The 19,579-nt window shown below is 50.1% G+C and overlaps 1 pseudogene; it reads right to left on the reverse strand.

Annotated features, from left to right (window-relative positions):
- Positions 1 to 9,507: 9,507 nt before the first annotated feature.
- LOC146187871 (uncharacterized) overlaps positions 9,508 to 19,579 on the reverse strand; it is a 99,244-nt pseudogene continuing 89,172 nt past the window's right edge.

Raw genomic sequence — 19,579 nt, forward strand, 5'->3', positions numbered from 1 at the left:
TGGTCACGCTGGAATCCCAGGCAATGAGGTAGTGCATCGCCTCGCCCGCGAACTTCAACACCGGGCGCCTGGGATTCCCTGGCCTTATCCACCAATGTGGGACACTACTCTTCACTACAAAAAAGAAGTCAACTTTCACTACAACATTATAGAAACTCTCCGTACACTTCTTCTTCCTGATAAATCTCTCACTACCACGCAAATCCGCATTTTTAGACGCATACAACTAAATACACTGCTTACTCCTGCCCGATCTTTTCTATACAGAATCATATATTCCCCTGCATGCCCAAATTGCCCAGAACACTCAGCAAACTTGGAGCATTGCATCTTTTCATGCCCTGTCTCCCTCCAATCTCCTCACTTTCCACACCCTCCTTCCCCAACGTGGCGGGCTTGGTTAGCCTCTGACCAGCTGCAAGATCAGTTGGCCTTGGTGACCCTGGCCCAGGACATTCTTAACGCTTAATGTAATGCATTAAATAAAGTTGTTTCCTCCTCCTCCTTCGCTGAAGTGTGTCAGTGAGAGCGTCCGGGTCTCTGTTGTGTGTGTGTACGAGGCGTGTAACATGGTGTTGTGTAGCGGATTTGGACTGTGTTGGATCTATGAGATGTCTCAGAAGTTGCCAAGCTCGCTTGGTGGACAGTTTTCCGGCGAGTCCGTCACAAACTTGCCTCCAATTAGAGCGGCAGACCTCCTCTGCGTATTGTTGTATCTGCGTCTGCAGTGCGGCCAGTCGCTTTTTAAGCGTTCTGTTTAACTTGTTGCATTTCCAATGCTCGAATAAGCTGTGGTACGCCTCCCAGAGGTGGGCGAGGCGGGAATCTAGAGTGGGGGTGTCCTGTGTGGTTGTAATTAGCCGGGTATTGTGTTGGACATCGGTCATAAGTGATTCTACCCATTCTTCGATGTCCGTGATAGTTGTGTTTGTGTCGTCCTTCCGCAATGCGCGGATGGCGTCCCAGTTCACCAGTTTGTGGGTGATGTGTGTGTGGCAGGATTGTTTTAAGGGGAGCGAGATGTTAATGATGTAGTAATCGCTTCCCAGTGTGTGTTGTGTTCTTGTCCAGGTGACGCCACCGAGGAAGCGTCTGAGCGTCAGGTCCGGACTGGTGTCCATGCTGACGCTGGTGCCGATCCGCGTGGGTGTGTGGAAATTGTTGTGAGTAGTGAGGCGCAGCTCCTGGACTAAGGACCAGAGGCATCGACCACGGCCCGTAGTATAACTGTACCCCCAGTCGATGTGTTGGCAGTTGAAGTCCCCTCCGACGAGGAGAGGGTGCTTGCCAGCGTGTCGGTGGAGGTCCCGCAAGAGCGTCTCCAGGGAAGACATTGGATGATATGGGGGATGGTATATATTGGCAATGAAGATGGAGGGCACTGTGTGTGGCTGATGCATTATTTCCGTGATAACGCAGGGTGTCTCTGACGTAATAGTGTGTGTTTGGTGGGTATTGAACGGTGAATAAGAGTGGACACCCTGGGTTTGTCCGTGGTATCTCAGTGGTAGGGCATAAAACTAGACAGTGATGCTCTAGTGGCCGTATCTTGGAGAAGGATGATTTGGGGTGGCGGGGTGAAGATGGGAACGAGTAATTGGAAAGGCGCACGCTTGCCCCGGAAGTCGCGGCAATTCCACTGGAGAATGGGTAAATTAAGTTGCTGCCCCGCCATAGTGGAGAGATTGGGAGCCAAGTGCACTAGGCGTTGAAGAGGGTGGTAGTTGCGAGGGATGAAGAGGAGGTAGTTGGAGATTGATGTGCTTCAGGATAACGGTTTGTGTGTGCTCTAAGGTTAGAATTCGGGTGTCTATGCTGGTTATTCTCATGTCGAGTGTATGAACCAAGCGTGAGAACATCGAGTCAATTTTGTTCTCGAGTTGGGTGAAGAGGGAGTCGGTTTTGGAATCTATCCGGGATTGTAAAGCCTTTAGCTTTGATTCAAATTTTGCCTCAACTTACTCAAGAGCATCATGTGTGACAGGTGGGGGTTCTGATGTACGTTTCTTTTTGTGCGGTGGTTGCGTGGCTGGGGATGTTGGAGAAAAGGCGGGAGGTACAGCTTGGGAAGGGAGGGTGGATGAGGAGGGTTGGTGTGGGGTCTGTATAAGGGAGGAAAGGCGGCTTACCTGTTCCCGCAGTGCCTTGAGCTCCTTGTCGCGTAAATCCTCCTGATGTGGCTGGGGTGGCGGGGTTTGTTTAGAGATGCCTTCAGCTGCTCGGTCGGCCCATGACATCTTTTGTGGGTCCTTTGCGCGTTCAACTTTGCGAAGCGACGTGGATCGAGTGGCGTTGAGTGCAATTCAACAAGGTTGATGACTGGGCACGTTGGTATGGGTTCATACTTAACCAGCCAAAAGAAGAGACACAGCAAATAGGAGGACAGGACAAGGCTGGACTATCAACTGAATGTTTATTGATCAGAAGAAAACAACGAAGACTCCTTCCGAAAAGCTCGCTCACAACCCAACCGGTGGAATGGCAGGAAATTGGGAAGAAGATGAAGAAAATTCAAAGTCAAGGCCTAACCAACGACGTTTCTAATAGATCAAATTCCTTACAATGAAGGCTAACCGACGCCTTAGCCACATACGTGTCCTCGGCTTTAGCAATGTAAAATGCTTCAACCAACTCTCTGCAGAGTTGATTACCATTCCTGTAAACTACACCAGTATTATTGAAGTAAGCCGCACAAAGGGACGGGTCATGCTCCGACTTACGCTCTCGGGATTGTACATGTAGCGCAAGATTAGAACTCGCCTTCCCTCCCAGAGAATTAGCGTGCTCCGTCAGGCGCACATTTAGACATCTGCCTGTCTGCCCGTAGTAGCACCGGCCACAATTCAGCGGAACGCGGTAGACCACATTCTTTCTGCAGGTGGTGAACTCTTTCTTATGTGACACTGCACAACGAAAACTGTCACGAGGTACACTGTCGAGCCCCTTTCTTGTTTCTCGCTGTAAATACAACGTCAACGTCGTACCTTGCCGCCGGTTTCTTAAGTCGGTGAGAAACGCCGTGAGGTAAGGTATGGCAGCCATCTTCTTTCGCCGCGTCGCCACACCAACATCACCCTGCACCGTTTTACTCTTCCTCTATCGTGTTAAAACACGTTCTGACAGACCAGCGAGATGGACAGTTGGAAAGCTAGCCGCCAACCACTTCGAAATTTGTTGTGAAAAAGCATCTTCGACCCGGGGATGGCAAGATTTACGTAATGCAGACTTGATGCATGCGACCGCCAACCCATCCTTTACCAACCTAGAGTGGTCCAATTCAAAGCTAAGCAGAGGCTTCCCTGACCTGGGGCTGTAGCTCCAACACGTGATTGTCTTCAAAGCGCAGGTCCAAATCCAGAAACTGTATATGGTGATCTTTAGGAAACTCATACGTAAAAGACAGACCCTGACCTTGCTCTTTGAACATTCGTAACACATCTTGCGCCAAACTATCGAAACCATCCTTATCCAAGAAAATAAGGTAGTCATCAACGTAGCGAAACGCTACTATACCGATGGCATCCAAACCTGGCTTCAATGCGATGTCAACTTTAGGCAGAAAAATTTCGCTGAGTACAGGAGCGACCTGCGACCCAATGCATACCCCTGACTTCTGGATGTACTTGCTGCATTGCCAACAGACATAAGTGGAACTAAGGTAAAATGATAACAGCTCCAAGAAACTAGCAACCGTTATACCGCACGCATTAATGAATGCCAGTTCATCACTATCAACAGTGATGTAGTCTTGCACACGTCCTATCTTCCGAGTACCGTCTCCGGGCGGCTTGTCCTTACGAGAGAGGTGTTGAGTTGGAGGGTTGGTTGCAGGTCTTCGCCCTTTAGCCTTGCATCTCCCCGTACCCGTCATGTGTGCTTCTCCGCATAAAATACATTCCGGAGTGCAGGAAGGGATAGTCTCCTTGGGATGTGGTTTCCCACACCTCGGGCAGTTATTCGTACGTGGCAGCGTGCACACATCTGTCCTGTGGCCTGGCTGTCGGCAGTTGATACAAGCGTCCATGTGGCCTCTGTAAGGGGTGCACCTGTGGAGTCCCCCGCCGTAAAGAACTGTGCGAGGAAGCGGTCCTTCTCTAAAAGTAATTAATATTGATCGAGTGGCACCCATGCGTCGAGCGTCCACTATTGGAGCCCGGGGATTGCTGTTCACGAGATCCTCCAGAAGCTCCCCGGGGATTTCATTCCAGTAAGCGTTCGAGATTGCTCCTCTCACCGCGCCGTCCGAGGGAGCGATGTAGGCTGCTACGGCGTAGTCGGTGTCTTGGTAATTAATTTTGGTGATTTATACCAGCATAAGTGCGTCGGTCTGATGTGGCGTGCTCATTGTACACGTGTTATTGGTGGGATGAACACGCAGCTGTGTGCGGGTGAGCTCCTCGAGTGAAGCGGTGGCGTTCAAGGTTCAGACGCGCAGCTGTCGTGGCGGTACTGAGGTGAGGTGAAGCCCTCCACGGGAGCGGAAAATCACCTTGTAATCTTCAATCAGTAGTGGCTGCTGCTGTCGTGACCTTTGTGCGGCAGCGCGGGCGGCGCGCATCTGCTCGGATGCCTAGGTCTTGTTAGTATTTGGGGTGGCAGATGCCGCTCTAGCGTCTTTGGTAGGCTTGTCTGCCTGATCGGTCTGCATAGCGGAGGTCTGGTGAATCTGCTGTTGCTCCTGGGTGCGGGCGGGAACGCTGAGGATCTGAGTCCAGTCCCGCGGATTGAAGTCCCGAGGGTCAATAACTTCGCCTGGCACCTGCACCTTCATGGTGGCTTTGTACTTGGAGGTCGCGTTCGGAGTAGGCCTAGCTCCCAGCGGATCGAGGCCTAGCTCGGGCGACGCGGCGGCTCAAGGCGAAATGGGCCGTGGGGGCCCGAAAACTGGCCAGATCGGGCCGAAAATTGGTATGGGCGCGGCGCTCACCTTCACAGGGCTCTTGTTGGTGAAAAATAGGCCACTGGTTCGGGCTACTGGCGAATTTCGCCGTCTTCGCACGGAGCCGACGTGAAGCGCGTCCGCACTCCACGCAAGGCGGAACCGGAAGTCGCTCCCTTTTCTATTACCAGTAAATTCAGTTGTTGTTTGTTCAATCGTTTGTTTTTCTTCCTAACGACAAAGTATTAACGAACGATTAGACATATCAGAGTATGCGGAGCGCTCTGTGCCCGGTTCTGCCGCGAAGATAGTTGCGGCATGCTGTTTGTGAGTATGTAAAGATTGTTAGAGACCGTTTAGATCGATAGCCTTCCGCTGCCTCTAGAGCGACGGCCGCTTCCTCAGCCTCGACTATCGTACAGTCTTGTAGTGATGCGCTAGTGATTTCGCGTAGCGTCGAGTCAATCACCGTTGTTACCACATTGCTGTTGTGCTGCCCCGCTATTCTGGTATATGTGGCTGCGTCCACGTATACCGTCGTTTCTCGGGATGCTAATGTCGTTTGTAGGTATTCAGCCCTTGCCTCTATGCGTGCTTTGTGTAGGTTGGGATCCATGTTCCTGGGTATGGGCGTTACTTTTAGTGTGTGGTGATATTCTTCCGGGATTGTTTGTGTCCTCTGTATCTCTTGAATTTGATCGGCGCGGCCAAGTTTCTTAATCAGCTCCCCGTCAGGTGGGTCTGCTGTAGTCTGCGCACTTGGGAGACTAGTTGTGCCTCAATAAATTCATCGAAAGTGTTGTGTAGTCCTAGGGCTAGGTGCTTTTCGGTTGAAGTGCTGTGAGGAAGGTGGAGTGCGGTTTTGTAGTCTTTGCGTAGAATCACGTCCGCGTGTTGTACCTCACTCTTGATGGGGTTGTAGTAGGGGAGGCTGTATGTCACTCGGCTGACTACCAGGCTTCTAACCAGCTTGAGTGGGTCCTCCTCTCGCATGCCATGACGTCTGCGTGAGATGCGCGTGATCATGCGGGTCACTTGTAGAGTGGATGCCTTCAGTAGGGCGAGGGTGTGCGTACAGCGTTGGTTTGACTGTATCCACATTCCCAGAATTCTGATGAGTGTTTTTTTCTGGTATCGATTTCCCCTCGAGGTAGACGTTTAGCTTTAAGTCGTCGCTAGTGGGGACTGTGCGGTTGTGTCTTCCTCTCCAAACTCTTAAGAGCTCGGATTTCTCGGTGGAGCACGCTAGCCCTCTTGCTCTGATGTAGTTCTCTATGCAAGTGGCTGCCTTTTGTAATTTCTCTTCTTTCTCTCCTAGCGAGCCTGTTTTGACCCAGATGGTGATGTCGGCATACATGGCATGATATATGCCGTCGATTTCTTTCAACTGTTTTGCCAAGCCAATCATGGCTATGTTGAAGAGCGTAGGAGAGATGACTGATCCTTGAGGTGTTCCTTTGTGTGGCGTAAGGAATTTGTCTGATCTGAGGTCCCCCAGGCCAATTGTTGCCGTTCTGTTTGACAGGAAGGCTTTGACGTAGCCGTAGACATAGCCCGCATTTCAGGTCGTTCATGCCAGTAAGGATAGCCTCGTGACTGACATTGTCAAACGCCGCCTTGATGTCCAATGCCATTATTATTGCGAAGCAATACTACTTTAGCTACCACCTCAGCCCGTGAAAAAACACGGCGGTGGCAGCCAAACTTGACCTTAAGCGTGACCTGGGTGTGTGACATCATACCATGTGTGTAAGAGGGGGTCTCGACTCGCCCATTCGCCTTGCACGGCGGCAGTTATGGCCTGACTCTCTTAGTAGTGGCGCTGCGCGCTGCGTTACGTCATACCATCTATGTAAGAGCGGGGCTCAACTCGCGCCGTCGCCTTGCGCGGTGGCAGTTACCGCCTTACTTCTGCTCCTCTCGCCAGTGGTGCCGCGCGCTGCGTCACGTCATACCATCTTTGTAAGAGCGGGGGCTCGCCGTCGCCTTGCGCGGTGGCAGTTACGGCCTGACTCCGCTCCTCTCGTCAAGCCACGAGATGCCGCCTAGTCAAAGCGCTTAGGCAGGCTGCAAAGAGGAAGCAAAAGCGAGCCACAGAGACAGAAGAAGAGCGAGAAGAAAGGCTTTCCAAGCGACGAGCGCAAGAAGCAGCTAGGCGGAAAAGGCGGTCAATGTCTTCGGTAGCGGAATCGATGACAGAAGCAGGAGAGGAAGGTACGAATTTTTCCGATAGTTTGCAACATGCATCTACTAGCAGCACTACCAGTTCGGCGACTAAAGTAGTGAAAGGCGAAATCCTGAGAAGTCTCACCTTGTCTAGCGTTCCTGCCAGTCCCACACCTAAACGCGCGCCAAGGAACGTCCCGCGATAGGAGCGATGGCGTACAATCCAAACGCACACTTGTCGGTGAAAGTGTGTCAGATACTGCGCCTTTCTTCCAGACGTATGTAAATCCATAGCTAAACATAATACAGTAAGGCGTCACCATAGCCATAACAGTAAACATAACCGGAGCATCACCATGGTGAATATAGCACAGCCAAGCATCACCACAAGCGGTACAATAGTAGTACCACGTATTGCTTCGCAATCACCAGGCTTAACCAAGCTAAGCCACAGCCAATTTTTATGTTCTATCCGCTCTTGGGGACGTTCCCGAGTACTTCTTCTTTGATTTGAAGTAGTACATCCTGTGTCGATAGTTTTGCTGTGAAACCAAACATGCTGTGGGGATAGAGTTCGTTGTCCTCCATGTACTGTTGTAGTCTCAGCGTCACTACTCGTTCGTGCAGTTTCCCAGGGCACGATGTGAGCGGAATCGATCTGAGGTTCTCAATTTGTAGTTTCTTGCCCGGTTTAGGAATCATGACTACATCCGCATGCTTCCACTCCTCGGGGACGGTCTCCGCTTCCCAGTGTTTGTTCAGAAAGTCGGTTAATTCAGCGACTAGGTCATCACTGAGGTTGCGGATGAGTGCGTTATTGATCTTGTCCGCGCCCGCGGCCGTGTTTCTGGTTGTGTTTCGAATCACTGTGTAAACCTCTTCTCGCGTGATGGGCCTGTCCAGGGTATCGTTTTCTCTTCCCCGGTAGTGCTCTGCGCAAGCCGCTGGGTTTGTGTCCCCGAAGCACTTAACGCGTACTTTCTCCAGGAGTTCTGAGTCTGGTTTCTCGAACTGGTAGATTAACCGGTAGATGGCCTTGTTTTCTGCCTTGGTCTTGGTTGGATCATTGAGAGACTTGAGGATATGCCACGTCCTCGCTGTGCTCAAAGTTCCGTTGAGGGAGTCGCTGAATTGTTGCCAATTTTGCCTTGCCAATTGCGCCGCGTACTCCTCTGCCTTCGCTGTGACTTCTGCGATCTTAAGTTTTAGTTTTCTGTTGTACTTTTGTTTCTTCCATCTCTTAGTGAGCCCGCGTCTAGCTTCCCACAGCCAGAGCAGCCTGGCGTCTACCTCGGGTGTCTGCATCGTTCGCGCGATTTATTTGGTGTACTTGCGCTGTTTTTTCTTGAGCATGTTTCCCCACTCTTCTATCGATTGGATCCCGTTCTCGGCGAGATTCCCGCCGCATGCCTCTCGAAAAGCGCTCCAATCAGCGATTTTTGCCGATCCCAGCTGGCGCTTTAGTCTGTCTGAGGTTACTTGCGTTTTGAGTATGTAGTGGTCACTGGCCAGATTCTCGAACAGGTTCTCCCACACTGCCTGTTCCGCTCCACGTATGAATGTGAGGTCGGGGCAGGTCTCGGTACTGACGCTGTTTCCGATTCTGGTTGGAGTGTCTGAGTCTGTGAGGAGGTAGCAGTCAGTGTTTTCTGCCGCCTCTGCTAGTGCTCTACCTTTTGGGTTAGCTGTTTGCTGTCCCCAGCTTTTTTCCATGGCATTAAAGTCTCCTAGCATGTTGTTTTTTGCGATTTTACGTGCGCCATGGAAACGTTCGTGGAATTTTGCTTTCCTCCGTTTTGGAGGGCTGTATGTTCACAATGAAGATGCTGCCCCACTTTCTTTTCTTTGGTATAATTTCTACTATCCGGTGTCGGTTATCCTTGAGTGGTTTGTGGCGATGAGCGCCTTACTGACTAGGGTTGCCGTTCTTCCTTTCTCTTGAGTCTCGTAACACATATATCCTGTGAGTGTTGGCGAAGTACCCGTCTCTTGAAGCGCTATGATGTCGTATGGTGTTTGTTGTGTACGGATGTGTTGTTGGAGTAGGCCCTGCTTCTTGCGGTAGCCTCTGCAGTTCCATTGCCATATGTCTAAGGCTTCTTGCTTGCCTAAAGTTTTGTTGGCCATATTTAGGCTTCAGTGTTGTCTGTGGGTGGGTTGCCGCGGGCTGCCAGCGCAGGGCGTTCGTAGGCCTTTTCTCACGTTTTCTGGGTAAATTTCTGCTTGCGGATGCTACTCCGGAGTTCTGTGCAGTTACTGCATTATCTGCTGCATTTCTGCATTAAATTTAGTGGGATCATCGTTGCCTGTTTTCGACGGGTCTTGGGTTTGTAATGTTTGTGGCTGCGGAGGGCTATTCGACCTAAGGTCTCGTACTGCCTTCGTGAGGTCTGCTATTTGGCGCTCTAGCTCGCGATAGTTCTCATTCGCGTATCAGCGCTGTTTTCTCCGCGTCCTCCTTTCTAGGTTGTTCGCGGTTGCAGTTTGTGTTTGTCTGTTTGTTTGTTTGGCTGCTGCTGCTGCTGCTGCTGCTGCTGCTCTTCCTCCCTTGATGGCCGGGAGTGGCAAGGGCGGGCAGGATCGTGACCGGCTCGTGAGCTGCTCCGTGACGCCCGGGATGTCGAGCGGCTCTGCGAGGTCTCCCCCTCCGAGCTGAACCACCTTGGTTTCTCGCCGCGGTCATTCCGGCTGCGGCGTCTGCTCTCGCGTCCGCCGCCGTTGTTGCCGCAGTCGGCCTTGCCTCGCGGCTCCCTGGCTTTCTTTAGTCGGTCTCGACACTCCCTCGATCCGATACCGTGGTCGCCTCCGCAGATCAAGCATCTCGGGGTACACTGGTGGTCTTTTGGCGGGTTTTTTAGCCCGCACTGTTTGCAAGCCTTGGCGTCCGGTGTGGGGCACGCATCGGAGTGGTGACCTAGTTGGCAGCAAACGTAGCAGATTTGTCTTGTGGCGCCGATACGGGTAGCACTTGTACTCGGCTCCGCAGTAGATGACGTGTTTCGGTGTGATGGGTCCATCAAAAGTGATGACGGCTGTCTTGGTCTTGCCTAGTCTTCGGGCGCTGTGGATGGTAACACACTGTGTGCGCGTCCACAAGTCGGCTTTCAGATCCTGCGGTGTTGCTCCTGGGTCCACTCCGTGTATCACGCGGCCACGTAAGCGTTCACGTCGTATGGGCGTCCCTCGATCTTGAGGCTAGTGATGCGTCTCGCGAGCTGGGCGGCCTCTTCGTTCGGCGTGCTCACGATTATAATATTGGATCCTGTACAGAGCCTGGTGATCAGGTCTGTTCCCCCGAACTTGTTGCTGCATGCCGCGGCTACGGCCCGGGTCACTTGGAATTGCTGGAGCGACTTGACTACAAGTCCCTTCGGCCGCAAAATAATCTTGAAATCGTTCCTGGGGAGCGGAGGCAGCCTTTGCCTGGACTGCCGTTGCGTTCCTTTCCCGTCTTTTTTCAGCGTGCCAGTAGCTGGCGCGCCAGCTGTCGACGTAGACGCCGGAGATTCCCCTCCGAGGTCAGCTTGAGCGGCCGAGGAAATTACGGCGTTTGCGGCGGCGTTCCGTCCGTTTCTTCTTTGTCGCTTCTTTTGGCGTTTGGTCAGGGCCAATTCCCAATTAGCGCCATCTTCTTTTTGGATGTCTTGCTGCTCCTGCATGGCGGAGTCCTCGATTCCAACGCCTGATATCTCGGAGTCGGAGATGTCGAAGTAGGCGTCGTCCATCTCTTGCGCGTCTAGCAGATTCTGGGCTATTCTGCTCGTTGATGGTTCAACATTCGGTATTCTGCGCTGCGGGAGGCGGTTGCAGCCTGCATTGCTGTCGCTGAGCGGGCCTGGCTGCCGCAAACGCCAGTAGTCGTGCTAAGCCTAAGTAGGCGTAGCGACGAACGTTTCCCTCCACAAAGTCGCCCGAACCACGTGGGGCTTCAAAGTTCGGTAAAATTGCCAAAAATGACCCTACCGTCTTGAAACCGGTGTCCGGGTGATCCAGCTTGTAAGTTCTTTCAGATCCAATCAAAAGTTGGTGGCCCAGTGGGTCGAGCTAGTCCGTGAGGGTTGAAATCTGCGGAGCCCATGCGACGCACGTCCGCACTCCTCTGCCTTCCAAAACTCAGTCCCAGCTGCAGAAATCTGAAGAGGTAGCCTAAACAAGGCATCCACTACAACATTGTCTGACTCTTTGCAGTACTGTACGGTAAAATTGTAATGTGAGTCGAGCACACCATCTTGAAATGCGTAGCGGGCGTCGTCCCGCTGAACCAGCTGACAGCAATGTAGTTAACGCTTGATGGTCTGTTCGTAAGAATAATTTTCGGCCCCACACAAACACATGCCACTTCTCACAAGCAAACAAACACGCAAGCGCCTCGCGGTCACCAGCAGAATACCTACGCTCGGCAGGAGACAATGTTCTCGAAGCAAAAGCAGCAGTAACCAGCTGGTTACCTTTCATCTGCTGAAACACTGCTCTGAGTCCGACATCTGATGCATCAGCAGTTATCACAATGGGAAGGCTTCTGTCGAATATATTAATTGCCGGTTTTTCTGCAAGAATTTTTTTTATCTGACTGAAACTAGTATGAGCTTCCTCAGACCATTCAAAGGTCTGGCCTTACCTGAGCATACGGTGCAGTGGTTCAACAATATGAGCATAATGCGGTACAAATTCTGCATAATATCCTGCTACCCAAGAAATGACTACAATGTCTTTTTATCCGTTGGAGGAGGAGCATCGCGAATGGCATGTACTTTTGATTCAGTTGGCGACAACCCTTGAGCATCAATGGAATGACCAAGAAAATGCACTTCACTCGCAGAAAAGACACAATTCTGGTTCAATTTCATACCGGTAGCATCAATCCGGCTTAAGGCAGCTTTCAAGTTTGCACCATGCTCCGCACCTCAAACCAAAATGTCAACCAAATAGCGAATTACTCCAGGGCAACCTTCCAAAACCTGAGACATTTTCTTGAAAACAGCAGGGGAAGATGCTAGCCCGAAGCACACTCTGCGAAAACAAAATAACCCTTCATGAGTAATGAATGTAGTTAAATCTCTGCTCTCTTCAGCCAATTCAACCTGGTGATATGCGGAAGCAAGGTCAAGTTTAGAAAAAAACGTAGCACCTGATAACTGATGAAGTAGTTCCTCGATGTAGGGAAGGGGAAACCCGTCCACCATAATGGCCTTATTCGGTTCACGGAGGTCCACGCATAGTCTAATGCAGTCGTTCGTTTTCTTTACCACCACCAGTGGGGACACCCAGTCGGAAGCATTTACTCTCTCGATGACTCCTGAAGTCTCCAAGCGACGAAGCTCGTCCGCCACTTTCTGGCGGAGCAGTAATGGGAGTCCACGCAACTTGGACGCCACAGGTTGCACCTCCGGCCGCAGAGTCACTTGATGCACGTAGCCCTTTACCAGACCCAAGTCTGGTGAGAAGAGATGACTGAATTCCAACGGTGCGTTGAGCGGAACTGTAGACGTAGGAGCAATCTGCGCACAGGCGAGCGTTTCGCCGAAGATGAGTTTCAGAGCCTTAATAGCGTAATTCCCAGAAGTGTAACCCACGCTCCGGGGCATAGAATTTCACCATAGCCAATTTTTCTTGATAATTGACGGTGGCAGAGAAAAAGCCCAATGTCTTCACCACTTGCTCCGAGTAATTCTGGATGATTAAGTGCGATTAAAGCATGAAGATATGCGAAAAGTATGGCTGGTAGTCCCGAACATTTATGAGAGAGATAACCGCCCCGGTGTCGATCACCAAGGGGAGGCTAACGCTGTTAACCTGCATGGGAAGGCGCATAAGTGACAGGCCACTGCCACTATCTTCGATGTTGAGCACAGTTAATGTATTTGTTTTAGTAGTACCTTGTGGCGTTTCCTTTTCGTTTAGTATTCCCGCAGTCTCTTGCGATGATCGGCACAGCTGGTAGAAATGCCCCTTCGTTCCGCATGTCTGCCAGTATTTATATCGAGCGGGACAAGCTGGAATATTCGCCCAGTGATCCCGCGAGCCGCAGCGAAAACAGCCGCCCGGTGGACACGAAGACACGGAGACACCCGGTTGCCTCCTTTCCTGCTGGGGAGTCTGGCGTCTGCTCTCTCCGCGTCCGTTATTGCTGCCTGATCGGGGAAGAAAGCTGGTCCGTCGATCGCCATTTTCGGGGAGGGAACCGCCACCTTGCAGCTGCCGACGCTGAGTAACGGCGTCTACTTGCAGAAAGCCTAGGTGCGGCATAACTTTATCGGTGCGTTCCTCCGCCGCTGCAATTTCGAGCGCCTTTTTGATGGTAAACTGCTCACCCGGTTGGATGTACCGGCGCCGAATTTCGTGGGACTGCAAGCCGCAAAAGATCTGGTCTTGTACCATGATGTCCATAGCGCTGCCAAACGTGCAGGATTTGGTGAGCCGTTGAACGTCACGAATGTATTCGGATATAACTCCGTCGGGCTTTGTATTCTGCATTTTAACTGGGCACGGCAGGCGTACTCACTATCTTCTTCATTGAAGTGTTTGTCGAGCACTTGAAGCACCGCTTCGCATGTGTGTGGCGCGTCTTCCTCTACGAGGCTGTAGTAGATGCTGATGCCCTCGACCCCGAGCACGTTCAGCAGAAGCGCTTCTTGTGCTCCGGCGTCGATGTAAGATTGAAAAACAAGTCGCCATTTAAGCCATGGTATAGCCTGTACGCCGGGGTACGCCAAGAAGGGTTGTGGAGGGATCACCACGTTCATGTTGGAGACGTCGCTAGATCGCCGAAAGTAGGTTGGCTGAAAAAATTACTGCTGGAAAGCAGGGCAGCACAAGTAGTATAAGAACGGCAGTACTGAGTGGAAGGTCGTCACTCTCGCATAGGTCCGATTACTTGGATTGTCGACTGCGCCAATTTGTTCTGTCGGCGTGGCTGCCACGGACGCCACGTGGCCCGCCGAATGGCTGCGTGCCGGCAGAAACAGACAGCCGTACTCAACGACCGCCAGACGCAGACTGAGACTATTTCATGAGAGAGGGTGCAGAACGGGAGAAAGAGTATGGTGGCGCCGCCACGGCGCAAACATTGATTTCGAAACCGAAACCAAAAGGACGATATCACACTGTGCATTGAGAGACGAAGCCAGGGAGACGAGGACAGCGCGAACTCCAAGGCCAATCTTGCTTTTGCTGGCTTTGACCGTAGATACCAGCTGCTCATGTGGCCTCAAAATGGCAGCGTCGGAACCCAGCGGAAGTTCATCAAGACCTGTGGACGGTTCAATGGCCGGAGGATGCGGGGAGATGCCCGGTAAGGTAGTCAAATGAGTCAAATTTGCCCCTGAAGGCGAATGCGAATCGGAATCAGCATTCAATTCTGGGCTAGAATCCTCTAAGAAAAGAGTAACGTCCGTGAGGTCAGCCTTTCCGAAGAGACCGCTGTGGCTGGAGGGTGCGCGGTAGAATCAGCAGGGAGATGAGCGTTGCCAGCAACAGCAACCGTGTCAGCCATGGTGGTACGAGCAACTGTCAGGCCAAGCCAAGCTGCCAGCTGAGCCCTGCAGGGTGGTAGGACGCCAGTAGAAGTCCCACGGAGGGTCCCTGGAAGAAAACAGGGGCCCTCCGAGCAAACGCACTTGCAAAAGGGACCCTGGGCACTCGATAAAACCAAGTATTCCGGAGCACCAAAAGCTGCTTCCTTTTTTCGTCTTCGTCTTCCTTCCAGGCAAACAGCTGTTCCTAGCCGATATGCTTTTAAGATCGTCGCCAGCCGTTCCAAGCGAACGTGATGACTTCACTGAAGACGTCGACGTTCATGCAGTGAGCGGGACTTCGGAGCTGGTAATTTAACCTTGGCCAATCTTCCTTCGTGGGTATGAGCCATATATCAAGGCAGAAGAAGAAGAAGAAGCAAGAAAATGTTTGATCGAATGGCAGAAGTGGCAGCCTCTGATCCAGACTTACAGACAGTGGGCTGAAAGATAATTTGTTCTTATTTATCTCGGTTCGTGGTGAGCATCAGAACCTCCTATGCGTCTTCCTTTCTAATGTTTCCTGATTTCCTTTCCAGCTGTATACATGTGCATATCATGTGATTCCTATCTGGATTCGCCTTGAAATATATGCATTTTCCACCTTATTGGCCCGTGTACGAATTGCTTAATATATCAGAACTCGGGTATGCTTGTGTCTGCACCAGCCTCTAAATTACTTCCCCCTTTTTTAGTTTAGTCTATAGTGTTCGACTATTTCCTTGTATTTATATCAATACCATGGTTCGCCAATTTTGGGGGGAGAGAAAGAGACGAGAGACGGCTCGGAAAGTGAGTTCTCGAAGGGTTTATTTGCTGTTTCATTTCCTTCCAATGCCTGGTTCTCGGGATCCACAACAAAATGATCTGACCCGCGATTTGGATTTCCTAAGAGATTTTTGCTGCCTCCACAGAGGCGTGACGGAAGTTGTAATTGTTATATTTGCGTTTGTTGAGTCGCTTATGATAACCATGACAAGGCATAGATAGATACCCTTTTATCGAAGAGAAGGTCTCACATACAATGGCAAAAGGCAGATAGCTCTGCCGGATGGGACCCAAGCACCTGACGCAATGCTCAGAAGTAGCAGTAGAATCAAGAACAACATACGTTTTGAGTACAAAACAGTGATATTTCAACTAAATAACAAACTGGAATAATGGCTTACTTTCGTATTGAAGTAAATAAACGCCTGATATTTACAAGGCAGATTTAGATTAAGAAACATCAGGAAAATCCCACAGTTACCCCAACATAAAGGATATAGAAATGTCTGCATAAACAACCTTTCATTGATTCGAAAAAAAAGGAAGTAAGTTATAGCCTTCTTTTGGAAGCTTGCTGTTTCGAAGGTTGTTGCTAATGCAATGGCCACTTTTGCCGCCAGTATAGAACTGTGCAGCACGAGTGCATTTGCTTGTTCTCCTGAGACGACACCAATACCTTGTCTCTTCTCCCTTTTTATTGAACTGAGCCAATGTAGGTCGTTTTTTCTTCCTTCGAGTCTTCAGCGAAGTGCTTCACCCCACCATTTGTCCTTTGACAGTGATATAAACAATGCATGGTCTTCGGAAATGGGAAAATCGGGATTTTAATAATGCATAAGCTTTTAATGGCTGTTTGCGGTTTCGTGTCATTACGAGCTAGTCGGCTCAATTAGGTTCGAATGAATGAATTTAAAAGAAAAGAATGATAGCATTAGTAGAGCGTCAAAAATCTCGTATGGAAAATCGGGAGGTTAAATATTTTGATCAAATTATGTCAATCGGGCATTAAAATAGCCAGAACGGGTAATGACGACGTCGAAAGGGTACGTGGTACTCGACTTCCGGTAACGTAGGTGTAACTTCCGGTGTCGGGAAAATTGAAAGGTTTAACGTAAACAAGCTGCAAAGGGCTTTAGTTGCGTGCACGGATGAGTGAGAACGGTTACAAAGTGTGTAAAGAGAGAGAATCAATCAACAGCAGTCTGAAAACTATCGACACTTCTGCACAAACTGCAGGGCTGAAACGCGAAAGCCTGAGCATTGCTAATGCACAATGTACATCGCGCGCCCGTCATCGAACAAACCAGCGTTCCGTTGAGCGGATCAATGCTCACCACCGTTCTATAATTGGTTACTAGAAAGGAAAAAAGCAGTATCTGTCACACGCAGAATTGCGCTAGCACATCACACAGACAACACAGCAACGCTCCGGCTTGTGGATTTCTCCAGTGCAGATTCTGCAATGACCTTGGAAATTGTTTTCATTAGATGGAGCGAAATTTCATCCCCTAGGTCTGCCGAGTTTATGGATGTAATGCTGGTTTCGTTTGACTATGTTTACCATTCTCTGTGCTAATTAACATCTCATACTGCGCCACATTCGTGGCTTCTATCAGCTGTTATAATGTGTTGGAGGCTCCCAACCGACAGTGGACGCATAAACCGAAAGACGAAGCAAAACTTTGGTATCGTTTTCTGATGATGCCGTTCAGCGTCTTTTTCTCGCATATGGAATGGAGGGCGGATTGAAGGCGGAGGTTTGGCAGGAGAGCAGGTTATATCTGGTTATCTTATTGGTGTGGCTGGTACCTCTGCGATTTGCAGCTTTAACGCTCAAAACTGCTGAACGACTCGGGCACTTTCTTGTTCGACACTGGCACCACCTTGGTAGCAAAAGAATTTCTTTCACCCAAATTACTTACGTTGCATTATACTCATGTTTTCCCTCAACATGAATTAGGAAGTTATTGAACGCGTTGAAAGTTTCAGGAAAGAACCGGCCTTTCTTTGGGTCGTATCCCTGTAAAGAGAAAAACCGTGATATGAAGATCCCGAAACTACTCACTACAGTGTGTGCCAGTGTGGGCAAAAAGTACTGCAGTATAAGCAGGATCCCGGAAGCTGCCACGCTGAGACGCGGCATACACTTCCCCACAGACCAAAAATTGTCATCTAAAGATGCCATTATGTGTGATGTTAATTGCTAGGTTTGAAAGTAAAACCATAATTGGCAGCTAAATATTTTAACCCCACCTGGATGGCTCAGTGGTTACGGCGCTCGACTACTGTTCCCAAGGACGCGGGTTTGAATCCCGGCCTCGGCGGCCGCTTTTCGGCGCAGGCAAGAAGCTAGGCGCCCGTGTGCTTTCCGTTGTCAGTGCACGTTAAAGAACACCAGGTGGTCGTAGTCCTCCACTACGGCGTCTCTCATAGCCTGAGTCGTTTTGGGACGTTAAATTCCACAAACATACAGCTAAATATTTTGCATTGACACTTCATTTACCTCAAAAAGTACTTTGTGAGCCCTGACAAGTTATTAGCAATCATACCGGGCCGATACGCCCTCTTGCATCCTCATAACGTTTTAGTTTTGCAACCAAGCCGAGCGCAGAAGGTGCTTTTAGGTCACCACGTAAGGGCGGCAGAATATATGCTGTAGGGCATTCCCAATATCAACATTTTGGTCATTAGGTGTCCGTTCGGCAGCTTTTAGCCGTCGTCCTGAGGACTGCGGTACATGCAATACATCTCATATGCTGTGCTTCATATTGCCTAAGTGCTTTATAGTGAAAACCGCCCGTAACTTCAAAGGCTAGCATTGGCCTACAGCCACAATAAAACCACAATTTTCCAAGCTTATGATGTGAATATTGCCAATGATTTTTACATGAGCATTTCTCTGAGACAATTGACAGAATTTAAAAATGTTTACGTCCTCTCCAAATAAGACTGATAATTCAGTAGCCATGCCTTTCTAGAGAACGTTTCCAGTGCAATTTTATTTGTTGAAAAAGTGTCACGGCAAATATTTTAGATGAAAAAACGTGAACATTCTCCCAAGTTTTCGTTTTTCTTCTAAAATGTAGAATAATACACGCCGTGTTTTATTAAGAATACACAGTTCATCTTTCATAAATAGTTTGCTAAAGCGAGGAAGGAAAGGAGAGACTCCGCAAACATTACGTCTGTCGGAGTGTTTTGAAATGGAGAATTTTCTGACTCCCCATCATGAAAATATTTGATCTTTAAAGATAATGACTTAACTTTGTTGCCAATAAAACCCCGCAAAAAGCGGCACTTTCCCACCCTTGAAACTCTTGCTCTGGTGGCAGTAGGTGGCTGCGGCCCGAAGCTGATACATATTGTTCAGGTTTATTTAAAAAGCGCTTCTTCACCTTACCCTGGTGCGCTAACTAACAGCTGGTGCACTTCTTCTTCTTGCTCACATTTCCTCTTTACTCTCTTTAGCGCTTTCTAAAATTTCCGCCTTCGCAGACGAAGCCCCCGAGGCTACCAGAGTCCCGAGCCTGGCAGAGCTTCATCCTTGTGACATGCACAACTTGTTTTTTCCGCGAAGGGCGGCCTTGGGAATGTTGGCGAGATAACACGTAAATTAAGTCATTAATCCTACTGAGCACAATAAATGGGTCAGTGTAGGCTGGCAACAGCTTCTCGGACAAACCACGCTTGTGAAGAGGCGTCCCAAGCCATAAACGGTCTCCGGGAAAGTAGCAGACATCCCGGTGCCGACGATTGCAGCGCTGCTTAGCGCGGTCCTGAGATGCCAGAGTGCGTAACCGGGGGAGACGACTAGCCTCTTCAACGCGGCAGAGAGAGCTGGATGCAGAAGCCTCGGTGTCGAGAGAGAACGGTAAGATGGTGTCGAGAGAGCTTCGATGCGGACGGGCATCAAGTAGGGAAAATGGGCTATAGGCAGTTGTTTCATGCCTTAAGGTATCATAGGCATCTGTAATTAAGAGAAGCACGTCATCTTAGTTCTTATGATGAGAGTCGACATACATCTCATGCATGTTCGTCGGTGTCCTGTTTGCACGTTCAACAAGGCCATTTGAATCGTGTAGAATGCCGGAACTGACAAGAACAAAAGCGCAGAACCTGTTCCGCAACATCAGCCATAAACTGACGGCCACTAATATTGACACAAAAGGGCCAATGACGGCGAACGACAGGTTGAAGTAGACAGAGACGTGAGCGGCGGTTTCGGAAGGGGTAGCGACAGTTCCACAGTAACGCG

The sequence above is a fragment of the Amblyomma maculatum genome, chromosome 5, assembly GCF_055883805.1.
Source record: "Amblyomma maculatum isolate TAMU_Amacu chromosome 5, ASM5588380v1, whole genome shotgun sequence".
In the NCBI taxonomy this organism is placed as follows: Eukaryota; Metazoa; Arthropoda; class Arachnida; order Ixodida; family Ixodidae; genus Amblyomma; species Amblyomma maculatum.